This window comes from Mya arenaria, chromosome 1, assembly GCF_026914265.1.
Source record: "Mya arenaria isolate MELC-2E11 chromosome 1, ASM2691426v1".
Taxonomy (NCBI): Eukaryota; Metazoa; Mollusca; class Bivalvia; order Myida; family Myidae; genus Mya; species Mya arenaria.
The window spans coordinates 51,375,110-51,401,816 of record NC_069122.1 but is presented as its reverse complement, the minus strand read 5'-3'; the positions used below and the strand labels follow the sequence as shown (position 1 = coordinate 51,401,816).

General features: G+C 35.7%; 1 protein-coding gene across 9 annotated transcripts in view; it reads right to left on the bottom strand.

The window, feature by feature from the left end:
* The window catches only part of LOC128234879 (zinc finger CCCH domain-containing protein 10-like), a 220,587-nt gene that overhangs the window by 154,245 nt on the left and 39,635 nt on the right, over positions 1-26,707 (bottom strand). For 7 of the 9 annotated variants that reach the window (XM_052949819.1, XM_052950260.1, XM_052949511.1 and 4 more), the window contains 3 exons: positions 16,640-16,763; positions 10,674-10,778; positions 6,275-6,391 (listed from right to left, as the gene is read on the bottom strand). The gene's annotated coding sequence lies outside the window, so the exon portion shown is untranslated. The remainder of the gene's footprint in view (positions 1-6,274; positions 6,392-10,673; positions 10,779-16,639; positions 16,764-26,707) is intronic. The other 2 variants (XM_052950122.1, XM_052950045.1) reach the window with 1 other exon arrangement.

Here is a 26,707-nt window from a genome sequence, read left to right as displayed (position 1 = left end):
TCAATTCTTGAAAATCAATTGGGCACCAATAAAGATGCTTTAATGGATGTATCAGGTATATTGATAGCGGCTGACATTATTTGAAATCCACACTATGCAGTCAAGCATGTAACTATATCCTTCTGCACAATTAGAGATGATGGCATGACGTGCATGAGCATTCACATGTTTGCTTCAAGCATTACCAGTGGGAAATGTGACCAGGGTTGACCATGGATAATGAAGTAGAAACAACAATTGTCATGGTCATTCCAGCTTTGACAATGACATCAAAGCTATGACAATATATATAATTAATTATAATATACATAGTATTCAAGCAAAAAAGAAGTGCAACATAAATACCAATATTAGAATTAGTTTATGCAGTATTTAAAGAGAAAGTCATGAAGTTTCTAAGGGTGAGCTAAATCAAGAACAACAAAAGCAATCAAAGAAAAAGCAATTGAACAGTTAAACAATTAAACTAATTGAAAAAAACATCTAACAGTTTTAAAATCAGAAAAAGCATGAACAAACATGAAAATTATTGAAAAGCACTTTTCTGGAACCAGCAACAGGATAAGTGCCCAAATCTGGAAGGCGATACAAGTTGTCAGTGTAGATTGCAGATAAGCAAATAAAGATTGGGAAACATGGAGCTATCTTTTCACCTTAAACACCCAGTGGATGATTTAATTGTGATTATTTCCACTTCAATTAATTGTCCCTGAAAATCAAATTGTTACTTATAAATTTAATCTGAGAAAGTCTGGTGAAATTCCTGCTTTCTGCAGGATATAACTGACAGTTTTTTCCCTATGGTTTCAGGTAGAATACACAACAGATATTTTCAGAGAAACAAAAATGTTTTTGTAGAACAGAAACAATCTTTCAGCACAAGGGAAGCTTTATTTACAAAGCTCTAAACAACCCTACCTGAAGTTTTTGTCAGCAGTGTTGTCTGCAAGTTAATAAGACAATGCTATTGCTATGATACTAATTGGTAGCAGGGTTTCATTGATTCAAAGACTCTGGGCTTTTTGATTGACAATATATACAAACATTCTATTTAAACACTTTAATGAACGACTTCCGCAACAATGTGTTACAGTTGTTGCAGCTATAAAATTAATTGGACTTAATAACATGAGGGATGCCTACTTAATATCATGTGAATATCTGATAATGTTTTAGTTTAATAATAGCAAACAGTTTTTTAACTGCTCTGTAAGGAAACCATTGTCAATAACTGCTGAGCACTTTAATAGGAAGTCCCGAAGAATTCTTCATAAACAGACCAGGAAACTATCAAATAAATACATTTTTAATAGATTCCTCTGAAAGCTTATATTTAAAGGAAAACCTTATTTCAACAATCATCCCCCAGCCCTTCTAATAGGAATAAAATCTTCAAAAGTACTGCCTAAATTAAAGACCAAACTTTTAAAATACTTATGAACAAGCAATTAAATATGTGACTGCATTTAATCCACAATATATTTGTTTGCAGCACAGAAACATTACATCTTCTCTTGTCATGCAAACACTGTGAATAAAACAGACACAATAACAAGTGTCTGCCAATTTATCACCAAAATTATCCTCCTACAAGGAAGCCTTACAATTAACTTGTTGTCAGGGGAACAATTATATTAAATTAACTGCACTATACCTAGGGTGTTTGGAAGAACATGTTTATGTTATTTCCCTTTAAAAGGTTGGTGCATATATAAAGATAAGGTTTCTTTATTAACAAAAATATAATTCACTACATTAACTATATGAGCAGAACAAGGGGATGACAACACTTCTCTGTTTTCTTACTTCATCAAGGGAAATATTTTAACAATTATTTAGCCCAGAGTAATGGACCTGGCCTAATGCATATGTAAATTCTCAGCAGCAACAAGTGTAGCAAGTTTCATAATAAGAATACATGTCTATATAATATATATTAATGTATTTTCTGGTTATAGACAATACGAAAAACATCCTTTTGTAATATTGTCCACTTGCCATATTTTTGTCAAAGTGTTGACTTATTAAACAAACAGGCAATTAGCCTTGATCAGGAGGTCACAAAAAAATTGTGGCCAATTCTTCATTAGAAAATTTCATAAATTACCCTTTAAAGGATTAATCCAAAGATTTAATGGGATTGAATTTATACCAAAAACAGACAAATATAATCTACAGAACAAGAAGAGCACTGGAAGAAGATTAAGTGACGCCAATGAAGCAAAATTATTTCTCTAAGTGAACAAAGGGGCATAACTAAACAAATTCTCCAGCAAGAGTGATAGGCTGAGACACTGAATATATGCACAGAGAAATAATAGCCTTAGTAAGATTGGTCAAATGGTTGTTTTATTACCTGAGTGTATGCCTCACACTGAATAGGGAAACAGTTGTTTAAGTTGTGCAGTAACTACATCCTTAACTATTCGAGGGGTCAATGCTAGAAGATACAAAGCAACATTAAACTAGAGATTGCTTTTTTGAAAAAGCGTTTGTCTCCCCTATTGTGTGGTCGTAGCTGAGAAAAAATAAATGATGGACATGAAATTTGTAACTTTGGACTGGAGACAAACCAACAGTGAAGTTTGGTTTATTCGATTATATTAAATAGTGAAGAGAAGAAAGTGTTGTTGATTAATCATGGAAAATGTAAACGAAGTTTGCATTGTATGAAGTTCCTGGGCGCAAGCGTTATTCAATTATTGATCGGAAACCATTTTTCAGCTCACAGTCATCGTGACCATGACCTTTTACCTACTAATCACAACATCAATAGGGATCATCTACATAACCAACTTGCATACCAAGTATTAAGTTCTTGGGTGCAAGTGTTCTTTAGTTACTGAGCGGTAACCATTTCTTCAACTCAAGGTCATGGCAACCTTGACCTTTGACCTACTGATCTCAAAATCAATAGGGGTCATCTACTAGTCATGACCGACTAGCGTACCAAGAATGAAGTTCCTGGGTACAAGCGTTCTTAAGTTATTGAGCAGAAACCATTTTTAAGCTTAAGGTCACCGCCAACGTATCATTTTTTACCAGAAGGTAACCTTGACCTTTGACCTTTTGATCTGAAAATCAATAGGGGTCATCTTCTAGTCATGAACAACTAGCTTACCAAGTATGAAGTTCCTGAAACCAAAGGATCTTTAGTTATTGAGCGGAAACTTTTTCTTCACTTCAAGGTCATGGCAACCTTGACCTTTGACCTAGTGATCTCAAAATCAATATGGGTCATCTTCTAGTCATGACCAACTAGCATACCAAGTATGAAATTCCTGGTTGCAAGCGTTCTCTAGTTATTGAGCGGAAACAGTTTCTTCACCTCAAGGTCACGGTGACCTTGACCATTGACCTACTGATCTCAAAATCAATAGGAGTCATCTACTAGTCATGAACAACTATGAAGTTCCTGGGTACAAGCTTTCTTTAGTTATTGAGCAGAAACCATTTTTAAGCTTAAGGTCACTGCCAACATAACATTTTTTACCTGAAGGTAACCTTGACCTTTGACCTTTTGATCTCAAAATCAATAGGAGTCATCTAATAGTCATGAACAACTAGCATACCAAGTATGAAGTTCCTGGACCCAAAGGATCTTTAGTTATTGAGTGGAAACCGTTTCTTCACCTCAAGGTCACGTTGACCCTGATCTTTGACCTAGTGACCCCAAATTCAATAGGGGTCATCTACTAGTCATGACCAACTAGCATACCAAGTATGAAGTTCCTGGGTCTAAGAGTTCTATAGTTATTGGGCGGAAACGAAGTGTGACGTACTGACTGACTGACTGACAGACTGATGGACTGACTGACGGACAGGGCAAAAACAATATGTCTCCCCATGAATGGGGGAGACATAAAGATATTACACGCAAATGATTTTTACATGGAAGGTCACCACGACCTTGACTATTGACCTTGTTACCCCCAAAACAATTGGGATCATCTAGACATCATGACCAACCTCACTTCAAAGTTTGGTGAACCTAGATCAAAGCATTCTCCTGATATTGCACGGAAATATTTTTTTACATTAGAGGTCACAGCGACGTTGACCTTTGACCTTGTGACCCCCCAAAATATAGGAGTTTTCTAAACCTCATGATCAACCTCCCTACCAAGTTTGGTGAACCTAGGTCAAACCATTCTCAAGATATTGAGCGGAAATGTTTTTTACATTGGGGGTCGCCGCGACCTTGACCTTTGACCTAGTGACCCCAAAAACAATAGGGATCTTCTACACCTCATGACCAACCTCCCTACCAAGTTTGGTGAACCTAGGTCAAACCGTTCTCAAGATTTTGAGCAGAAATGTTTTTTATATTGGGGGTCGCCGCGACCTTGACCTTTGACCTAGTGACCCCAAAAACAATAGGGATCCTCTACACCTCACGACCAACCTCCCTACCAAGTTTGGTGATCCTAGGTCATGCGGTTTTCCAGTTATCGATCGGAAACGAAGTGTGACGTACGTACGGACTGACGGACTGACGGACTACCGGACTGACGGACAGGGCAAAAACAATATGTCTCCCCCAGAGAGGGGGAGACATAATTATAGAAAGTTTTGGTCCATTCCTTACACATACTTTTATTTCCTTTTACTAAACTGTCGAAAATGGAGCAAACGCTCAGAGGACTGAGGCAATTCATAATTGAATAGCATTCCTGTCATAGGCATGCAAGCTTTGCCCCTACTCTATATGATAACAATACAGGGAACTTTTTATAACAATAAAGTCTCTTTATTTCCAAAACATAACTGCATCTCGAGCTCAGATGAAAACTTATTTTTAAAGTAAAAATTTATTCATTCTTTTCAAAATCCGAGGAAACACAATTCTGCCATGTAATGGAGACAGAATCTATTGACAGGAAAGGTAAATCAATCAGGCTAAGGATGTCCTACTGTCCTTTCAGGAGGCTTAAATGAAGTATACCTGATCTTATGCATCAGTAAGTCTAATTAGAACAGAACACAAAGCATGGAATCAACATCAGCTATAAAATGAGAAGAATAACAGACACTATCACCTGATTTCATTAAGGACCACCTTCATGTACCTTCTGTTCTCTTCTGATAACTGAAACAATTTGATGCTTTCATTTTCTTCTCTTTGTTTATTTTCTTTCAAGCAAAATATAAACAGTGTGTTGTTGCATGTTCGGAGGGTAGGCTTGAATCAAAAATAATTGCATAGGAAATTATTGTTGGAATGTTTGCTTATGTGCTGCCTATCATTAAGATAAGCTGTACATTACTATCTATGTTTATACGTGGTAGCACAATACATGTGTCAAAAAGAGACCAATCATCATCATTGTTAAACATGAAATATTGGATGATGTGCACACATATTTAAATAAAACTAATAAAGTTCAGCTGAAACAGTTGTCTCAGATCAGCAAAACACACAAGTGTATCCATCAAAAGTCCTATAGTACTGACTTGAAAGTTAACAATGATTTCATTATAAACTCACAAAACACTATTCATCCTGAAGTACCAGGAAACCTAATATGGCTTTAACCCTGAAATAACGCCCTTCAAAAGTAAGCACAGACAATCGATTGAGCAAACCCAGTCAAAGAAAATTCAAGTTAACGTAGTCAATGAATTTTATTTAACGCAGGGAGGAAATGTTTTATACAATAGAAATATTTACATTAGATTGAGGTGACAACAATCAAAATAAGTGTATGTGGTTGGCAATCATCAGGTGGATGTTTTCTCCTTTTATTTCTATGTAAATCCAAAGGTCAAAGAAGATGGAAAGATATCATGAAACTTGACTATGTCAACAAAACCAATGACAAGCCTTACATTAATAGCCAACTTATCCTGCCATGAATTATGTGGTTGTAAAACCAGTTCCAGGGTTCAGTGCAAGTCGGATGCAACTCTTATTTGAAGTTATGTCTGTTTGTCAGTGCAAGTGGTTAAGCAATTACATAAGGTGATATACTATTTAAGATCTAACACACCAGCAGCAAAGACAGCCACCACATTGCTCAGTTGATAAAGAATTACTTCTTAAATAATATATGAATTATCCAGAGCTATGGGAGTAATGCATAATTAATGTCACAGTAAATTTGGGAACCAAGACTTATTCTTATGAATTCTTACAAGACAATTTCTCCTATGTGGCCAAGGTATACGTTTTTGCACAACAAACATGTTATTGAAAATGACACCAACCGCATTACAGTACCTAAAAAAATATTAAAAAAGCTTACAAAATTATAGACATTTCAAAAGATCTTACCTTTTACCTCTGTATCTTCTTTCCCTTGTATACAATTATGACTAATCATTCATTATATAACATAATTTGTCTGGAATACAGCACCAACAGGAATGTCGAATGAGAAGAAATGAAGACCTGAAACAAAAATGACAACGCTTTCATTGAATAAAAATACTCAAATTGAATCACCTCTCAATTACACTTATTGGTCTTAAACAAAACTGCTATAACAATTAATTCTTGAAAATCAATTGGGCACCAATAAAGATGCTTAATGGCTACAAGGTATATTGATGGCAGCTAATATAATTTGAAATCCAACACCATGAAGTCAAACATACTACTATATCCTTCTGCCACAATTAGAGATAATGGCATTAAGTTGAGGATTCACATGTTTGCTTCAAGCATTACCAGTGGGAAATGTGACCGGGATTAACCATGGATAACCAAGAAGGAACAACACTTGACCAACTTTGAGCTAATAAACATATAAATATACATAAAGTTTTCAAGCGAAAAAACAAGTGCAACATCAATACCAATACTAGAATTGGTTTATGCAATATATAAAGAGAAGGCAAGAAGTTTTAGCATGGGCTAAATCAAGAACAACAACAAAACCAATCAAAGAAAAAGCAACTGAGCAGTTTTAAACAATTAAACTAATTGAAAAAACAACAACATATGAACATTTAAGAATCAGCAAAAGTATATACAAACATTAAAATGTTTGAAAAGCATCCAATAACTTTCCTGGAAAGGCAGAAGGAAAAGTGCCCAACTCAGAAAGCCAATCTAAGTTGTCAGTGAAGATTGCAGATAAGCAAATAAAGATTGGGACACATGGAGGCTATCTTGTCACCCTTAAACCCCCAGTGGATGATTGAATTGTGATTATTTCCACTTCAATCAATTTTCCATGAAAATTAAATTTTTACTTATACTTTTAATCTGAGAAAGTCTAGTGAAATTCCTGCAGTCGGCAGCACATTTCTGAGAGTTTTTTCCCTATCGTTTCAGGTATAATGTCAAAACAGATATTTTCAGAGGAACAAAAATGTTTTTGTAGTACAGAAACAATCTTTCAGAACAAGGGAAGCTTTATTTACAATACTCTACACAACACCACCTTAAATTTTTGTCAGCAGTCTTGTCTGCATTTTAATAAGACAACACTATTGCTATGATACTAATTGGTAACAGGGCTTCATTGATTCAAAGACTCTGGGCTTTGTTGATTGACAATATATACAAACATTCTATTTAAACACTTGAACGACTTCCACAACATTTTGTTACAATTGTTGCAGCTATAAAATGGATTAGACTTGGTAACATAAGGGATACCTACTTAATATCATGTGAATATCTTGATAAGATATTAGTTTAATAATAGCAAACAGTTTTTGAACTGCTCTGTAAGGAAACCATTGTCAATAACTGCTGAACACTACAGGAAATCCTGAAGAGTTCTTCCTTAAAAGACAAGCCAAATATCAAATAAATACTGTTTTAATAGATTCCTCTGAAAGTTCCAATTTAAAGGAAACCTTATTTCAACATTCACCATCCAGCCTTTCTAATAGGAATAAGTCTTCAAAGTTACTACCAAAAATAAAGACTAAACTTTTAAAATACTTATGAACAACCAATTAAATTTGTGACTGCACTTATTCCATAATATATTTGTTTGCAGCACAGAAACATTACATCTTCTCTTGTAATGCAAACACTGTGAATAAAGCAGACACAATAACAAGTGTCTGCCAATTTATCACCAAAATTATCCTCCTACAAGGCAGCCTTACAATTAACTTGCTGTCAGGGGAACAATTACATTAAATTATCTGTAACTGCCCCATAACCTACGGTGTTTGGAAGAATACGTTTATGTTATTTCCCTGTAAAAGTTTGGTTTGTATTTCAGGATAAGTGTTAAGGTTTCTTTATGTTAACAAAAAATAAATACTACATTACCTATAAGAGCAGAACAAGGGGATGACAACACTTCTCTGTTTTCTTAATTGATCAAGAGGAATATTTTAACAATTATTAAGCCCAGAGTAATTGGCCTTGCCACATGAATATGTAAGTTGTCAATAGTAACATATGTACAAAATTTCATAATAAGAATACATTATTATATCTTTAAATATATATTTTAGAAACAGGCAATATGAAAAAGGAATGCTTTGACAATATAGTCCACATGCCAAATTTTTGTCACAGTGTTTACTAAAAACATAAAATAAACAGCCAATTAGCCAGGATCAGGAAAAGTCAAAAAAGCTTGGTGGCTATAATTCTTCTAATATCAGAAATATTTCGTGAATTTCTTTAAACGGATAATTCCAGAGATTGCATGGGAATGAATTTATAACAAAATATACTGAACAACGAGACCACTGGCAGAAGCCTAAGTGACGCCAATGAAGCTAATTTATTTCTGTAAGTGAACCAAGAGGCATAACTAAACAAATACTCCAGCAATAGTGATAGGCTGAGACACTGAATATATATGCACGTGGAAAAATCATCCTTAGAAAGATTGGTCACCTGGTTGTTTTAATGTAGTTGTACAGGAACTACATCCTTAATTATGTGTGGGGTCAATGGCAAAAGATACCAAGCAACATTAAAAAATGGAAAACTTTGTTACACAGACAATTATTTTCTTTCACTTAATTGTCAGAAATGGCCCAAACATTCAGAAGGCTGCAGTCAATTTAGCCTTAAATATGACATTCCTAAAATATGACATTCCTGTAATAAGTATGCAAGCTTTGCTCTTTCTCTAAATGATATTTTTACAGGGAATACTTTTAGACTTTAAAAATCTTCTCATGTCCAAAAAATAAGTGCATCTCTAGCTGTGATCTGAGATGAAAACTTCTGTTTAAAGTTGACATTTATTCATTTTTTCGAATTCTGAAAAAGCACATTTCTGCCTTGTAAAGGAGACAGCTGCCTAATGTCAAGGACACAGAATCAATTGACAGGAAAGGTAAATCAATCACGCTAAGGATGTCCTACTGTCCTTTCAGGTGGCTTAAATGAAGCATAGCTTATCTTCCGCATCAGTAAGTCTAATTAGAACAAAACACAAAGCATGGAATCAACATCAGCTATGGAACAAGTGGATTTGTAGACACTTTCACCTGATAGCATTAAGGACATCTATATTTATATAGCTGGTCTCCACTGAGAACAAAGTCTATTTTGTTGCATTCGATCAGTTCCTGAGTTTATGTGCTCTATTTAAAGATAGTAAAACAACATTATGCTGTAGTTTGGGATGGGTTGAATCACATATTGCTGTAGAAAAGGTTTTGAACTGTTAACATTATTTGCTTTCCATCTCTGTAAGAAGATCCTGAGCAGCCCTCCTTCACAGTCCTGGGAGGACATCAACTTCTTAACTCATAATGCTGAAAATCTTTCATCAATATGACTTTCTCAAACGGTATAAACATGTCTTTATCTCTGCTACCTTTTATATTTTGAAACTATCATATTTTGCATTCTAATACAGCTTTTCAAGAATATTTATTGAAAACTGCAGAGTCAAAGACATAAGGCATCAAACAAATATTCACCATAATCATGGCATTATCCCTGTAATATGCCCTTAACAAGCACTGACAACCGATTCAGCAAACCCAGTCAAAGGAAATTCAAGTCAACTAATTAAGCAGGGAGGAAATGTTTTTATACAAGAGAAATATAAATCATTACATTGAGGTGACAACATTCACATGAAATGTCTCCCAATTGGCAATGATGGAGATTCCACTCCTATTATTTTGGTGTAAATTTAAAGTTCTCCCATTATTTTGGTGTGAATTCATAGGGCATTTTTTTATTGAACATACAAATGTAATGGATGGAGGATCAAGAAGTCCTTTTATATAAAAAGACCAATTTCAAGGTGTACTTATATCCTGTGTTGTTTCTCCATTAAGTGGGATAAGGCTAAGTGTGATTGGAAGCATTTTTACCTGGCCCTTATGTACTGTTGTTTTTTTCACAATATGTGGTCAAAGGATTTAATACCCCAGTGACAAAGCTTGAAGAACAAAAAAAGAGCAAAAAAAGCGGATATCAATGCTTGTCCACCTCTGTTCAGATGACCACATATGATAACTTCTTTTTTTTCTATTGACCAAGCAGAATATTTTAAAAACAAGCCTTAGATATAACCAGCTACATATTGACAAGGTAAACATGGGAAAAGTTCCATGTGCATGTAATAATTGATTCCAGTTCTCAAAATATGATCAACATGGTTTTTAATGCTTTTGAACAAGACCAAAGGCTTTTATGACAATAATAATTATCTTAAGATAACTGTTATAAGCTGCACTGCTGATTCTTTAAAAACACTAAATGAGTTTAAAGTGATATGAAGACCTACCTTTTGTCTAAACATCAGGCATTATTGTATACCATTAAATCATGTGCAATCCATGTCTGGGTTACAGCCTCATCAGCAATAGGACACATAAGATCAACTAAAGACCTGAAACAAAAAACAAACTGACAACATTTTTATGGCATCTGCAAGCATCAAATTTTCCGCAAATTCAATAACCACTCAGTAACATTTATCTGTCTTAGACAAAACTGTTAAAACAGCCAATCAATTTTTAAAAATCAATTGGGCTGAAATAAAGATGCTTTGGTTGCGACAGTATATATTGATAGCAACGGCTATTATTTGAAGTCATAAGCCATGTAGAAACATGTGCGAAATGTCAAGCGATGCATACATACGTAATATTTCATAGAACACATTATGAGAAAAACGGGGAAAGATTATTACTTTTATCAAAATAGTGATTGGGCATGTATATTATAATCCCCTAACAGTCATGGGGCATATTAATCATTATGATCCCCTAACAATGATTGGGCATGTATATCATTATGATTCCCTAGAAGTGATGGGGCATGTATATCATTATGATCCCCTAGAAGTGATGGGGCATGTATATCATTATGATCCCCTAACAGTGATGGGGCATGTATATCATTATGATCCCCTAATAGTGATGGGGCATGTATATCATTATGATCCCCTAGAAGTGATGGGGCATGTATATCATTATGATCCCCTAGAAGTGATGGGGCATGTATATCATTATGATCCCCTAGAAGTGATGGGGCATGTATATCATTATGATCCTCTAGAAGTGATGAGGCATGTATATCATTATGATCCTCTTACAGTGATGGGGCATGTATATCATTATGATCCCCTAGAAGTGATGGGGCATGTATATCATTATGATCATCTAGAGGTGATGGGCATGTATATCATTATGATCCCCTAATAGTGATGGGGCATCTATATCATTATGATCCCCTTACATGAATGGGGCATGTATATCATTATGATCCCCATACAGTGATGCAGCATGTATATCATTATGATCCCCTAACACTAAACAGTGATGGGGCATGTATATCATAGTGATCCCCTAGAATTGATGGGGCATGTATATCATTATGATCCCCTAACAGTGATGGTGCATGTATATCATTATGATCCCCTAACAGTGATGGGGCATGTATATCATTATGACCCCCTAACAGGAATGGGGCATGTATATCATTATGATCCCCTAAAAGTGATGGGGCATGTATATCATTATGATCCCCTAACAGTGATGGGGCATGTATATCGTTATGATCCCCTAACAGGAATGGGGCATGTATATCATTATGATCCCCTAACAGGAATGGGGCATATATATATATTATGATCCCCTAACAGTGATGGGGCATGTATATCATTATGATCCCCTAACAGGAATGGGGCATGTATATCATTATGATCCCAATACAGTGATGCGGCATGTATATCATTATGATCCCCTAGAAATGATGGGGCATGTATATCATTATGATCCCCATACAGTGATGGGGCATGTATATCATTATGATCCCCATACAGTGATGCGGCATGTGTATCATTATGATCCCCTAGAAGTGATGGGGCATGTATATCATTATGATCATCTCACAGTGATGGGGCATGTATATCATTATGATCCCCTAGAAGTGATGGGGCATGTATATCATTATGATCCCCTAGAAGTGATGGGGCATGTATATCATTATGATCCTCTTACAGTGATGGGGCATGTATATCATTATGATCCTCTAACAGTGATGGGGCATGTATATCATTATGATCCTCTAACAGTGATGGGGCATGTATATCATTATGATCCTCTTACAGTGATGGGGCATGTATATCATTATGATCCCCTAGAAGTGATGGGGCATGTATATCATTATGATCCCCTAATAGTGATGGGGCATGTATATCATTATGATCCCCTAGAAGTGATGGGGCATGTATATCATTATGATCCCCTAGAAGTGATGGGGCATGTATATCATTATGATCCCCTAGAAGTGATGGGGCATGTATATCATTATGATCCTCTAGAAGTGATGAGGCATGTATATCATTATGATCCTCTTACAGTGATGGGGCATGTATATCATTATGATCCCCTAGAAGTGATGGGGCATGTATATCATTATGATCCCCTAGAAGTGATGGGGCATGTATATCATTATGATCCTCTAACAGTGATGGGGCATGTATATCATTATGATCCCCTAGAAGTGATGAGGCATGTATATCATTATGATCCTCTTACAGTGATGGGGCATGTATATCATTATGATCCTCTAACAGTGATGGGGCATGTATATCATTATGATCCTCTAACAGTGATGGGGCATGTATATCATTATGATCCTCTAACAGTGATGTGGCATGTATATCATTGTGATCCCCTAGAAGTGATGGGGCATGTATATCATTATGATCCTCTTACAGTGATGGGGCATGTATATCATTATGATCCTCTAACAGTGATGGGGCATGTATATATTATGATCCCCTAACAGTGATGGGGCATGCATATATTATGATCCCCTAACAGTGATGGGGCATGTATATCATTATGATCCCCTAACAGTGATGGGGCATGTATATCATTATGATCCTCTTACAGTGATGGGGCATGTATATAATTGTGATCCTCTTACAGTGATGGGGCATGTATATCATTATGATCCCCTAACAGTGATGGGGCATGTATATCATTATGATCCTCTAACAGTGATGGGGCATGTATATCATTATGATCCTCTAACAGTGATGGGGCATGTTTATAATATTATTATGACCCTCTTACAGTGATGGGGCATGTTTATAATATTATTATGATCCTCTTACAGTGATAGGGTATGTATATCATTATGATCATGGGGCATTGTTTTGAAAGACGGAATGGGAGAGTGCCTGCCAGTTCCAAATACTATGCCGCAACCAATTTTATGATATAATGTTATCTTCAGAGAGATGGTATATTCAAGTCAGTGTTTTTTTCACTTTTAAGGAAATTGTGGCGGGGCCCTTTGATAGGGGAAAAATAGCATTGTTTTGGCAAAAACGGCAAAATTACTAACATAATTTATATAATGTTTAACATGTTTTCAAATCTTTTATTCATCAAACCTATGGACATATTCATGAATGGCACTAAATTAATTGGTACAATTGCTAAATGTTTAAAGATCAATGCTTCTCCCGAAAAGCCTGGGCAGAGGAAAAACATACTCTTTCAGGAGGGGAATGGAGCTAAATTTCCGCCCTAAAATGGGTCGAAATAAACAGTGTGTAAGTGCTGTGTAAAACAACATTTTGACAAAACAGCCATAAAATACTCCATATTCTCTCTCACTCCTCAAACAAAAAAATGTACAAATGCTAGCGTTAATTCCCTGATCTAAAGCCATTTGCTGTTACAACCTATCTCTCCAATGACCAATGCCTCAGCCCAGAGAATCTGACACTGATATCAATTTATCACACAGTGTAAATAGAAAGACACATGTTTCTCCTGTTTCATCAAGCAATGATCTATTCCCATACTATTCCCATACAGGAATTAATGTTTGAACAAGCACTATTTTCTGGATACTACATCATACCACACAGATATACAGGGCATTTTAGCGCGCGGTAGAGCTGGAGACAGTGATCCATTAAAAAAGGTTATCATTTTCATTTATATATGTAATATTATCCTATGTATCATTGTAAGTAATAACGTCAATTGTTTGAAACTCAAAATAATTTCGTCATCATAAGAGATGAAGTTTTCCCGAGGAAATTGACGCAAACAGCTGCTCATGCAGAACACTTTAATTAGAATGCATGAATCTTCTTACATCTGTTTATAAGACTGCGCCGGTAAAGTATACATGTAATATGAAAACAATGTATGAACACTAAACTAAACAATACCATTTAAAAAAAAAAAAAATATATATATTTTTTATATATTGATTAAATTAGGTGCAAAGTATTTTTCTAATCTGACGTCGTATAAAAAATTTATCAACAAAGTCAACGATTTAGTGGGACAGCCCTCATATAGATATATCTATATTAATATTTATAATATATACTACGAGGTATGTTCGGAAAGTTCCCGAACTGAACGCATTCCTTTTGAAAGGCTCATTGTATTGTAATGAATCTAAGTACGGATTTACTACATCTATTATTCCATATCACTCTAAAATTTCGATTTCATACATATAACAGTATAAAAGTTACAATAAATATAAAACATGTACCAACGAATGGCGGAGCAACCCGACGTTAAAATTTATAATGTCAACGTCAATTCAGTTTACTCTTTCTCGAAATAGCGGCCATGTGCTTGCACGCAACGTTCATGTCTCCTGACCCATGATGGGTAAACAGTTTGAAACCATTGTTTATCAAATGAAGACATTATTGTCTGCACGTGACGACGTAGGCTCTCGAAATCGTCGAATCGGATTCCGCGTAGCTGGGCTTTGACGGCCATGAAAAGCGCAAAATCAAGTGGCGCAAGGTCTGGGCTGTAGGGGGCATGCTCCAACCTGCCGATCCCGAGAACATCCAACTCCAACTCTGTGTACCAGGCTCTGTGCACTGGGCCATTGTCTTGGTGTAAGAGAACATTTTCTATGTCCTCTTCCATGCCGGGCCTCTTCTTGCGCAGTGCTTGGACCATATCCCGTCTCACGACCTGTTCAATAAATAACACAAAATTAAATACCATGTTGACTTTTTGAAAAATAATGCATTGTGAGGTTACACCGTTTCAGTGCTGTTATGATTGAATTTATGCATCAATTCTCTATATTTGATTCATAGCATGATTATATAAATCTGTAATTTCGTTTATAAATATGTTTATAAAAATGTTTACCTTTGAATAATACGCTGCATTTATGGAATGCCCGCCGGGACCGCATGTGTCAAGATTACACCGTTGGCGTCCATAAATATGATGAACATGAATTTTCCTTTCGATTTCGTCACCCGGGCCTTTTTTGGTGGTGGTGGTGAAGACGATGTTTTCCAGACCATACTTTGCTGTTTAGTCTCTGGGTCGAACAGATGAAACCAAGTTGCATCCGTTGTGATTATTCTTTGAAGAAATCTGTCCCCTTCACGTCGATAGGACCTCAAAAAGTTCAATGATTTATTCACCCTATCCTTCATCTGATTGTCATCCAACAGCCTTGGTAGCCAACATGCGCACACCTTTGTCATCTTAAACTCCTCAGTAATTAACTTATAAGCTGTTGCTACCCCAAAGTCACATTCCTCGGCCACTTCCCGTGTATACACTCGTCGGTCCCTATCAAGCATCGACTTTACCATTTCCGGCTTTTTCGCTACAAGTGCCGCCTCCCACATCTCTCATCGTCGGATGTTGACTCGCGCCCCTCCTTAAAGCGTCTGTGCCACTCAAAAGCAGCTGTTGCGACTCAAAGTTTGGTCTCCAAACGATTTGTTCCAACTTTATCAATGTTTACAACGGTGAAACATCTAAACTCTGGAGAAACTGTATCACGACATGCTGTTTTTCAATAATTTTGCGTTGCATGTTTGCTTTGAGCACCTGTTTTGGATTTTGTTTTGCGAGGCGGTGTCTGCTCAAATGACGTCATGCGTATTTACTAATGAAGTCATGTTGTGGTTCTACGTCAAGCTGATGTTTCCCGCGTTTTTTAACGTTACAAAATGCGTTTAATGTGAACATTATAGGAATATATAAGGCTTGCTCCACAACAGCAAATATTATGTTGCTATGGATACAATAATTTTAGAATGTATTGACTTAGGCGAATGTCCGCTTATTATCAAAATTAATATATATGTGTCTCAACTTTACCAAAGTTTCAAAGCTCTACGTTGAAAAATAACAAAGTTATTAGTACAGGCCGGGAACTTTCCGAACATACCTCGTATAAACATTTACATGAGCTTTTGTTGTCCAATGTTATTTTTACCTTTTAAACTGGTGCTCAAAAGGCTTGCTGCTTGATTTACTTGGAGGCCTTAGTCTGAGCCTGCTTGATAATAACTTGGAAATGTTGACTTTCTTGATATGATTGTTTCACTGTTCAGCTCTTTCTGTAAATTAAACAGTTGCATGGTTACATTACACTAAGTTAACTCATTGACACTAGTGACACCATCTTAAATGTTTCCTTTTGAGCATATTGTCATGTATACAAGGTAGGCATTATGCAGGCATTGTACTATTGTATGTACTTATTATATTGTCTTTTGCCTTATTTTCAGACAAACAATGCAGAACGACCAACACTGATATAAAAGGCCCTCAACTGAGGCATCAACTCATACAAAAACCAAAAAAACATGTTCAAATTAAATTTAAACTAACAATGCTAAAATCTATTCCAAATAATGTCCAGTCTTTGGTCAATATAGCAAAATAGTGGGCGTTCTGAGGATCAAACATTGGACCTTGCTGGCAAGTCATATGCTTTACTGAGCCTCACTAGCCCTGGTAGCTTGGAATCATATACATGTACTTTTTGTCTATACTCAATTAATACAAACACACTCAAATAATCTGCCCACGGTACCTTGTGTGGGAGTACAGGAGAGCAAAAACATTTCTATAACAGCGCCATACCAAGACTCTTAGGCACCAATTAAAATCATTCAGCTATCTTCAATCAACTGATTAAAATATAAAAGTGCAGACAACTTGTTCTTTTCTAAGTCCTCGGGGTATGCATGGAACATTTGCAGATATCAAAATCATTTAACATAGAATAACCAGATTTAACCATAGATGAAATGGACTATTAAATGATAGGAGTGCATTAATTGGTACTATTAAAACTGTGTTTGAACCTATTACTGAGATCACCTCTTTCAAATATGATTTATTATCACATTGGTAAAGCCATATAGTGAGCTGTATACCCGAAGTTCAAAGATAATCAAATCAACAATATAAATGAGTCATTGTAAATCAGGGAAGCCACATCAAATAATTAATCACTTAATTGGATCCAGAGGGAGGGGGGCACCTAACGCCACCCCCTAAGATCGTCAAGGTTTACTTTTTATTTCAATAGAGGAGAAATGCCCAAAATGCGTTATTTCAGACTATTAATTGTTAAAAATTTCAAACCCCCGCCAACACTTTTAACCAAATACATTTCGGTTCTGAGGGATGGGCAAAAGTCAAATACGCCCTGTAGTAAATCCTGGAAACGCCCCTGCAAATGTAATACTTGTTTTATGAAACAGTTCACCACCCTTCTTATTTTGTTAGATTTAAGAGTATTTATCCTTGCCTAACTTTACCTCTGGTAAACCAAGCAAGGCCCCATCCGTCAACAAAAGAGGAAATTTGCACCATAAGTGTCACCCGTATACCACAAACAAGCAAAAATATTGATGATGGATATTGACACAGCAGGTTAGATAACTTGACAAAGGTGCACACCATAACCTCATTTATCAAGGAAGCATAAAAAATATTCGTTTATTAAAACATAAATAAACTACTTTTTCTTTGAAACTCTTTAACTACCAATAAGTCACTTGTAAAATATAGAGGAATAATATATAATTTATCTAAAACTGAATTCTTCATTTTTTTAACATATTCAGTTTGACATATTCTGGTTTAAGCATCTGCTCCTCAAACAATGAGCATATTGGTTCAATCCCCACCCTTAGAGGCCACTAAATCCTTAAAGGTTTCATAATAGTCTCTACAAAAAAATAGAAATTAGTGGGATTTTATACACTATCAACTTTCTTCAAGTCAGCAATCAAGTAGCTATTGTAGTGCATGTGTGATTTATGTAAGTTCTCTTATTCAGAAAATTAAGTTTCTTAGCAATGTCATAAAAGTTCACATTTCCAAGAACGCAACAACCTCTCATTACAATGAGAACACAAAGGCATTTGTATAAGACCTCAATAAGTTCTCAGAAAAGTTAAATCAATCGAGCTTATTTTAATGAATCAGCCTTACTTTGCTTTGAGTAGGCTTAAATGAACCATACCAGGGCATATGCCTCGCTAGTCCTAATTAGAAGAAAACATAAAGCATGGAAATACCATCACCAAGACAGCCTGTATGAAGTGAGAGGCAGTTTTGTACTTCATTATGGTAATTATATGATTATATTGATTATTGTAATTATTACGCAGGCTTGGTTTGAGACATCGATCATCTTGCATGAGACAGGGGAGACAACTCTTCTTCCAGTGAAATAGCATGTTACAACTAAAAAGTTTTCAAAAACCCTGTTCTGTAAGTTGAATATGCAGGGGAATGGTCAAAGTGGCTGGTTTAAAATCAGTAGTGATCAGGCAGACCAAGTTCAATTTGAGCTTTCGCCAGAATACTTTTTCTACCGTAAAACATTAGTGACTGTATACAAGTGTCTGCATAATATGTGAGAGTCAGATTCCTGGAGAGGTTTAAATTGCGGAACCAATGAAACTACCTCACTAATTATTCATGATAACAAGAGTTTCCTTGCAAAACCACCAGCAGTACACAAGAAAGCATAGCCATCAGTGTATCGGGGGGGGGGGGGGGGGGGGGGGGTATCCAGTGATGGTTAAGCTCCCAATCTCCATGGTGAAGATTCCCACAATACCCTGCGTTCAGGCAGTTTATAGTATGTGGAAAATATAGATTTTTGTCACATGTCTATCCTATTTTTGCTCCAAACACACTCCACAACAACAATTAAAACTTTCTACAACTCTGTTTCTTGCAATGATATCTTTTCATAATTAGACAATCCTGACAACTTCTCTATAGTTTTAGAACATTTTCCAGGAGAACTTGAAACTTATAAAAATTTAATGTTAAAATACAGTTAAAGTATAATTCACACAGATCATTATTAAACAATTGTCCGTGCCTTTATTTATTTCAACAGCATTAATTTTCTTCTGCAGCTCTGACAGTAGTATTAAAATTATTTAAACTAAACTCAAACAGCAGTGCATTCAGTAAACATGTTTGCTGCGACAGTTTGCAGTTTGGGGTCCCGCTTGCAGTGCATGCACATAAATTAATGCGTTTCAACTGGAATACAAAACAAATCGTTTGCGGGCATTTTGTAAACGCTCGCCTTACTAAAGCACTGCAGATGTAAGATAAAAACGACTCAAAATCTTATTAGCACAGAACCCAAATCCTCCATACCACATGTAGAACTTTTTTCCATTATTGATGTAGAAGGTAACATCAAACTTACGCCCCCAAAGTTGTGTATAATATCATTTTTTAATTTATTGTAGTATTATATTTGTGTGAATATGAGTAACCGTAATACTAGTTGGCACTAGATGGCAATAGAATCAGCAAAACAGATTTTCACATAATATTTGATTCATCGTGCGCTATTAGGATTAAAAGCGAGTGATCTTTAAATCTAAGTGACACGAGCACTTAACTTAATCAAGTCAAGGGGATTTTCAGTCAAGTAATAAAGCGAAACAAAATGATTTTACCAGAAGAAAAATAAATCTTAAGGATTATTTCTGATTTTTAAGGAAATAACTGTTAATTGGCAATGATTGATATATCTCCATGTGGCATTTGCAGAAAAGGAGCATGAACATTCACTTTTCGTCAATTCAGATACCTAAAAGAAGAATGCCTGGGAATGACTTAACGCCAATTATATATTCATCTGAAACAGATATTTTGTAGTCAAAGAAGATCTGGCAAAACTTAGTAATTATGCACAAGTCAATATATTAATTGTAACCACGCCCAGGTCCAGGGAATAGTGGGGACTTTGACTTTTTGTCCAGCCTGGGTAAAATCCCCGCCCTGCTGGGACAAACTGATGGTAAAATCCCCGCCAAATGCCCCCGCACCCCAGGGACCCTAGGTATAGGTAAGGCCCATTTGTAAATTCTTTTTCAATTGGGGTTCTCAAGCATACAAGTAATAAAATTTTGTAAACAAGAGGGCCAAATGGCCCTGAATTGCTCACCTGTCATATATTGCACATTGGTTTGATAAGAAATCTGGATGGTTCAAAGTAGTTAAGGTTTTTTAGAAGTCTGGAATAAGCTAGGACTTATGGAGTATATCAAGTAAGAGGATGATATGTTGAACAGTAATGATAACATGGAGTCTGGTGAATGAACAACAACAATTAGTTTAATTGCTTTTATTAATGAACTCAGTATTATAACAAGTGTTGGCAGTAACATATCTTTTAAAAATGTGTTAATTATTGTAGCGTAACAAAAAGCAAAAAAAACGGTAGAGTAAGTTGCACACATTTTGGTATTTTTATGCAGTTATAGAAATATGATGTTTTACATCAGAAATATGATACATGTAACACATATGTTTAATTTTTGAATCAATGAGTAGCTTTCTGCAACAAAATAATATAGATGACATTATTTCTTGAAATGCCCTATTTGTATGAAATATTGAATGTTGTACAATATTGGTACAGGTCAACTAGATGATATATCATGCCAAATATCTAAGCTCTTGTCACTACTTGATTTTACGTGTGTATCTATATATGTATATTTGTTATTAATTCTTGTATGTGGCCCATATTGAAAATTGGTATGTGTACTAAATATGTTATCCAGTTTAAATTAAGACGTTACTTGTCTTTGTGAGTTCGGAGAAGATTTTTTAAGTTTTCACTATAACACATATAGAGAAATCCCATCAGCCCCGGGGTGTGGCCAATTTTGACCCCAGGGCCATAATTTGAACAAACTTTGTAGAGGTCCACTAGACAATGAATCATGCCAAATATCTAAGTTCTAAGCCACAAGGCCATAATTTGAACAATCTTTGTAGAGGTTCACTAGATGATGAATCATGCCAAATATCTAAGCTCTAAGCAACATAAGTTCAGAGGAGATTTTTTATTTATTTTACTATAAACATATAGAGAAAACACATGACCCCCCGGGGGCGGGGCCAATTTTGACACCAGGGCCATAATTTGAACAATCTTTGTAGAGGTCCACTAGACAATGAATCATGCCAAATATCTAAGCTCTAGTCCAAGTAAGTTAAGAGGAGAAGATTTTTGAAGTTTTAACTATAAACATATCGAGTATACCCATGACCCCCAGGGGCGGGGCCAATTTTGACCCCAAGACCATAATTTGAACAATCTTTGTAGAGGTCCATTAGACGATGAATCATGCCAAATATCTAAGCTCTAGTCCAAGTAAGTTCAAAGAAGAAGATTTTTGAAGTTTTCACTATAAACATATAGAGAAAACCCATGACCCCCAGGGGCGGGGCCAATTTTGACCCCAAGGACATAATTTGAACAATCTTTGTAAAGGTCCACTAGACGATGAATCAAGCCAAATATCTAAGCTCTAGTCCAAGTAAGTTCAGAGGAGAAGATTTTTGAAGTTTTAACTATAAACATATAGAAAATACCCATGACCCCCCGGGGCGGGGCCAATTTTGACCCCAGGGCCATAATTTGAACAAACTTTGTAGAGGTTCACTAGACGATGAATCATGCCAAATATCTAAGCTCTAGGCCAAGTTAGTTCAGAGGAGAAGATTTTTTAAGTTTTCACTATAAACATATAGAGAAAACCCATGACCCCCCGGGGCGGGGCTAATTTTGACCCAAGGGCCATAATTTGAACAATCTTTGGCAATAGTTTGAACAATCTTGGTAGAGGACCATTTGGTGATCCTACCTACCAAATATCAACGGCCTAAGCCTTGTGGTTTGGGAGAAGAAGATTTTTAAAGTTTTTCCTTTTGGTTGCAATGGCAACCAGAGTTCTGCATGGAATTGAATTCTTTGAACAACTTTGATAGAAGACCACCCAAGGGACATCCCTATGAAGTTTTATTAATATTGGCCCAGCGGTTAAGGAGGAGATGTCTTTTAAGTAAATTGTTGACGGATGACGCACGACGCACGCTGGACGCCGAACAAAAGGCGATCACAAAAGTTCACCTTGTCACAAAGTGACAGGTGAGCTAAAAACACAACCTTAAACCCAACACATTATCTGGATTTTAGACTGACACTAGCATGCTTTAAAACCACAGGGTAACATGTTTATAGAAATATCTGAGATAAACAAGAAAAAAGTTGATGCATAGCATCAAGTCGGCGCAATGAAATTAGAAGAAAAACGTGCACGCAGATAACCCAAAATGGTTATTATTTCAATGATAATATTTTGTTTTATGTTGGGTGTACATATGCTCGAAGGACATTATGGTTAATAATATTGTTACAATAGTTTAAGCCCGGAATTAAAGATATTCTGTTTTTTCCCCAAGCTAATCCTCCGGTTAAAACTATATTATAACAAAAATATTAGGGATACAAATGAATATTCGAATATTCGATCGAACGTTTGGTATTCTAATGTCAAAATTGGTATTCAAATATTCATTTTTTTAATAAATAAAAAATAAACCTTTTTGCTACCACTGTCATGTTGTGTATAATTTTCGTTTCTCTTGTTTTTACAACGAATGTTCCCTAGTGTCGGAGGCGTGATTTAAAATATACATACGTTTCTTCGGATGAAATAGAGTCAATGGTCTTATACATAGATTTCAATAGCATGAAATTCACCTATTATTTGTACCGGCATGTTATGTTAATTCCTTGCCTTATATTTTGTATAAGTTTTTGTAACACATTTCACTCATTATATGAGTATATAGAAGTGGATAAAAACACTATACATCAAAGGGGAATTATCTGGAGTTTTCAAAACAAACAATTAAGCTCATCAAAATAATTTTTCAAAACTCGGCATTTTTGCTGTCACCAAGGGAGATTAATGCGTAGGAGGTTTACAAACATAAAGGATATTTTAATAGTACCGTGTAACCTTCATCTATTTGATATCAATCGGAACATACGAGTTGGTATGATTGAGTTGGTATTTAAAATCAAAATTTTCAAATTGATAAGCAGGGCTGTTATAATTTAAGGTTTCATTATCAATTAAAGTGTAAAGTTTTAAATAACAATGTAAACATCATATTTTATCATGCAACGTGGAAACTATTGAAAGCATAATGTTCTGCAATTTATGAACTAGTCCCTAAGTTGGAATATTTCTAAAGTAATATCAAATATAGTCGGCGCCCAGAAGAAATCCATTTTCTTCTAGCCTTTCAAATGCATTCATAATAGCTAGTTCATCAGTTGACTGCATTAGACAAAAATGGCTTACAAACATGCAATAAAATAATACCTGTTTGATTGAAAAATGAGAGACTTCTCAGAAACACTTAACCCTTAATGAAATGCTAACAGCATCATTTGCATATGGTAGAATGGTTGAATTTCACGAGATTTTTAATTCTGCTAGAATTTGCAACTCCTTCATGGAACCACTGCGGAAGAAATCCTACATACAATATATATAAAACCTACATATACGTACAGAAGCAATTAATTGCATCATAGCATCATAATTACATTAACCATGCACACATTTTTAAATTTATCTATTCAGATCAGTAAAGTAATTGTAAATCAACTTTTACAGCTCATTGTCATGATATTACCCTAGAGTATATGACATGGTGTCATCCACAGGTTTTAATAATGTGGAGGAAAACAGAGTACCCGACCAAAACAATTGTCAGGCTTGGTGACATTAAACAATCCCACACAGGCCTTTAGGGCTAGAATCAAACATTGGATGACTTGATGAGAAGCAAATGGACTAACATGATTACACTAACCAAACAAACGGAAAAAAAATTCCCCGTTAAGTTAAGGCAATCTACAATAATTTCATTTCTCCAGAAAAAAATGAAGGGCGAATATCGCCTATTAAGATGATTTGTAGGTGTTTACTTAAAGAATATCAGACACACAAAAACACCCAACTTTCACTTACAAATCTCAGAAAGCTTTCAATGATAATGCATTATTCAGGAAGAAATGTATCATTTTTGTAGATACAGCAGTTAAATGCAATATTAAAGACTTACAATCAATCAAATTGTAAAAGTCTAAGAGGAAACAATAAATATAAGCTGTTCATGTGCTCAAGAATGGCCTTTTATCTGACTTTGATTTTCTAACCTAATGATTCCTTAACCTTCCTGAGCTGTTAAGATTTCCTAACCTTGTTACTATAATTCCCCTTGAAGCTTCATTAGGTGTTATGATCCCTCAATCTTCATTAGGTGTTATGATCCCTCAATCTTCATTAGGTGTTATGATTCCCTAAACTTTGTCAGGTGTTATGATTCCCTAACCTTCATCAGGTGTTATCATTCCCTAACCTTCATTAGGTGTTATGATTCCCTATTATTTGTTTGGTGTTATGATTCCCTAACCTTCATCAGGTGTTATCATTCCCTAACCTTCATTAGGTGTTATGATTCCCTATTATTTGTTTGGTGTTATGATTCCCTAACCTTCATTAGGTGTTATGATTCCCTAACCTTCGTCAGGTGTTATGATTCCCTAACCTTCATTAGGTGTTATGATTCTCTAACCTTCATTAGGTGTTATCGTTCCCTAACCTTCATTAGGTGTTATGATTCCCCAACCTTCGTCAGGTGTTATGATTCCCTAACCTTCATTAGGTGTTATGATTCCCTATCCTTTGTTTCGTGTCATGAATCCCTAACCTTCATTAGGTGTTATGATTCCCTAACCTTCGTCAGGTGTTATGATTCCCTAACCTTCATTAGGTGTTATGATTCTCTAACCTTCATTAGGTGTTATGATTCCCTAACCTTCATCAGGTGTTATCGTTCCCTAACCTTCATTAGGTGTTATGATTCCCTAACCTTCGTCAGGTGTTATGATTCCCTAACCTTCGTCAGGTGTTATGATTCCCTAACCTTCATCAGGTGTTATCATTCCCTAACCTTCATTAGGTGTTATGATTCCCTATCCTTTGTTTCGTGTCATGAATCCCTAACCATCATTAGGTGTTATGATTCCCTAACCTTCATTAGGTGTAATGATTCCCTATTATTTGTTTGGTGTTATGATTCCCTAACCTTCATTAGGTGTTATGATTCCCTAACCTTTGTCAGGTTTTATGATTCTCTAACCTTCATTAGGTGTTACAATTCCCTAAACTTCGTCAGGTGTTATGATTCCCTAACCTTTATTAGGTGTTATCATTCCCTAACCTTCATTAGGTGTTATGATTCCCTAACCTTCGTCAGGTGTTATGATTCCCTAACCTTCATTAGGTGTTATGATTCCCTAACCTTCATCAGGTGTTATGATTCCCTAACCTTCATCAGGTGTTATGATTCCCTAACCTTCATCAGGTGTTATGATTCCCTAACCTTCATCAGGTGTTATGATTCCCTAACCTTCGTCAGGTGTTATGATTCCCTAACCTTCCTTAGGTGTTATGATTCCCTAACCTTCATCAGGTGTTATGATTCCCTAACCTTCGTCAGGTGTTATGATTCCCTAACCTTATTAGGTGTTATCATTCCCTAACCTTCGTCAGGTGTTATGATTCCCTAACCTTCATCAGGTGTTATGATTCCCTAACCTTCATCAGGTGTTATGATTCCCTAACCTTTATTAGGTGTTATCATTCCCTAACCTTCATTAGGTGTTATGATTCCCTAACCTTCGTCAGGTGTTATGATTCCCTAACCTTCATCAGGTGTTATGATTCCCTAACCTTTATTAGGTGTTATGATTCCCTAACCTTCATTAGGCGTCATGATTCCCAAAACTTTGTGAGGTGTTATCATTCCCTAACTTTCGTCAGGTGTTATGATTCCCTAACCTTCATTAGGTGTTATGATTCCCTAACCTTCGTCAGGTGTTATGATTCCCTAACCTTCATTAGGTGTTATAATTCCCTAACTTTCATTAGGTGTTATGATTCCCCAACCTTCGTTAGGTGTTTTGATTCCCTAACCTCCATTACATGTTACAGGTGAGAGTTGTATTTTTGGTTACTATAAAATAATACAAGAAATTAAACAATTTTCAATTTTTGCCAGTTTATCCAAGTTTAAAATGAAGGTTTAAGATCAGCATTGATAACTGGGAATTAAACAATCAGTATTCAATTAT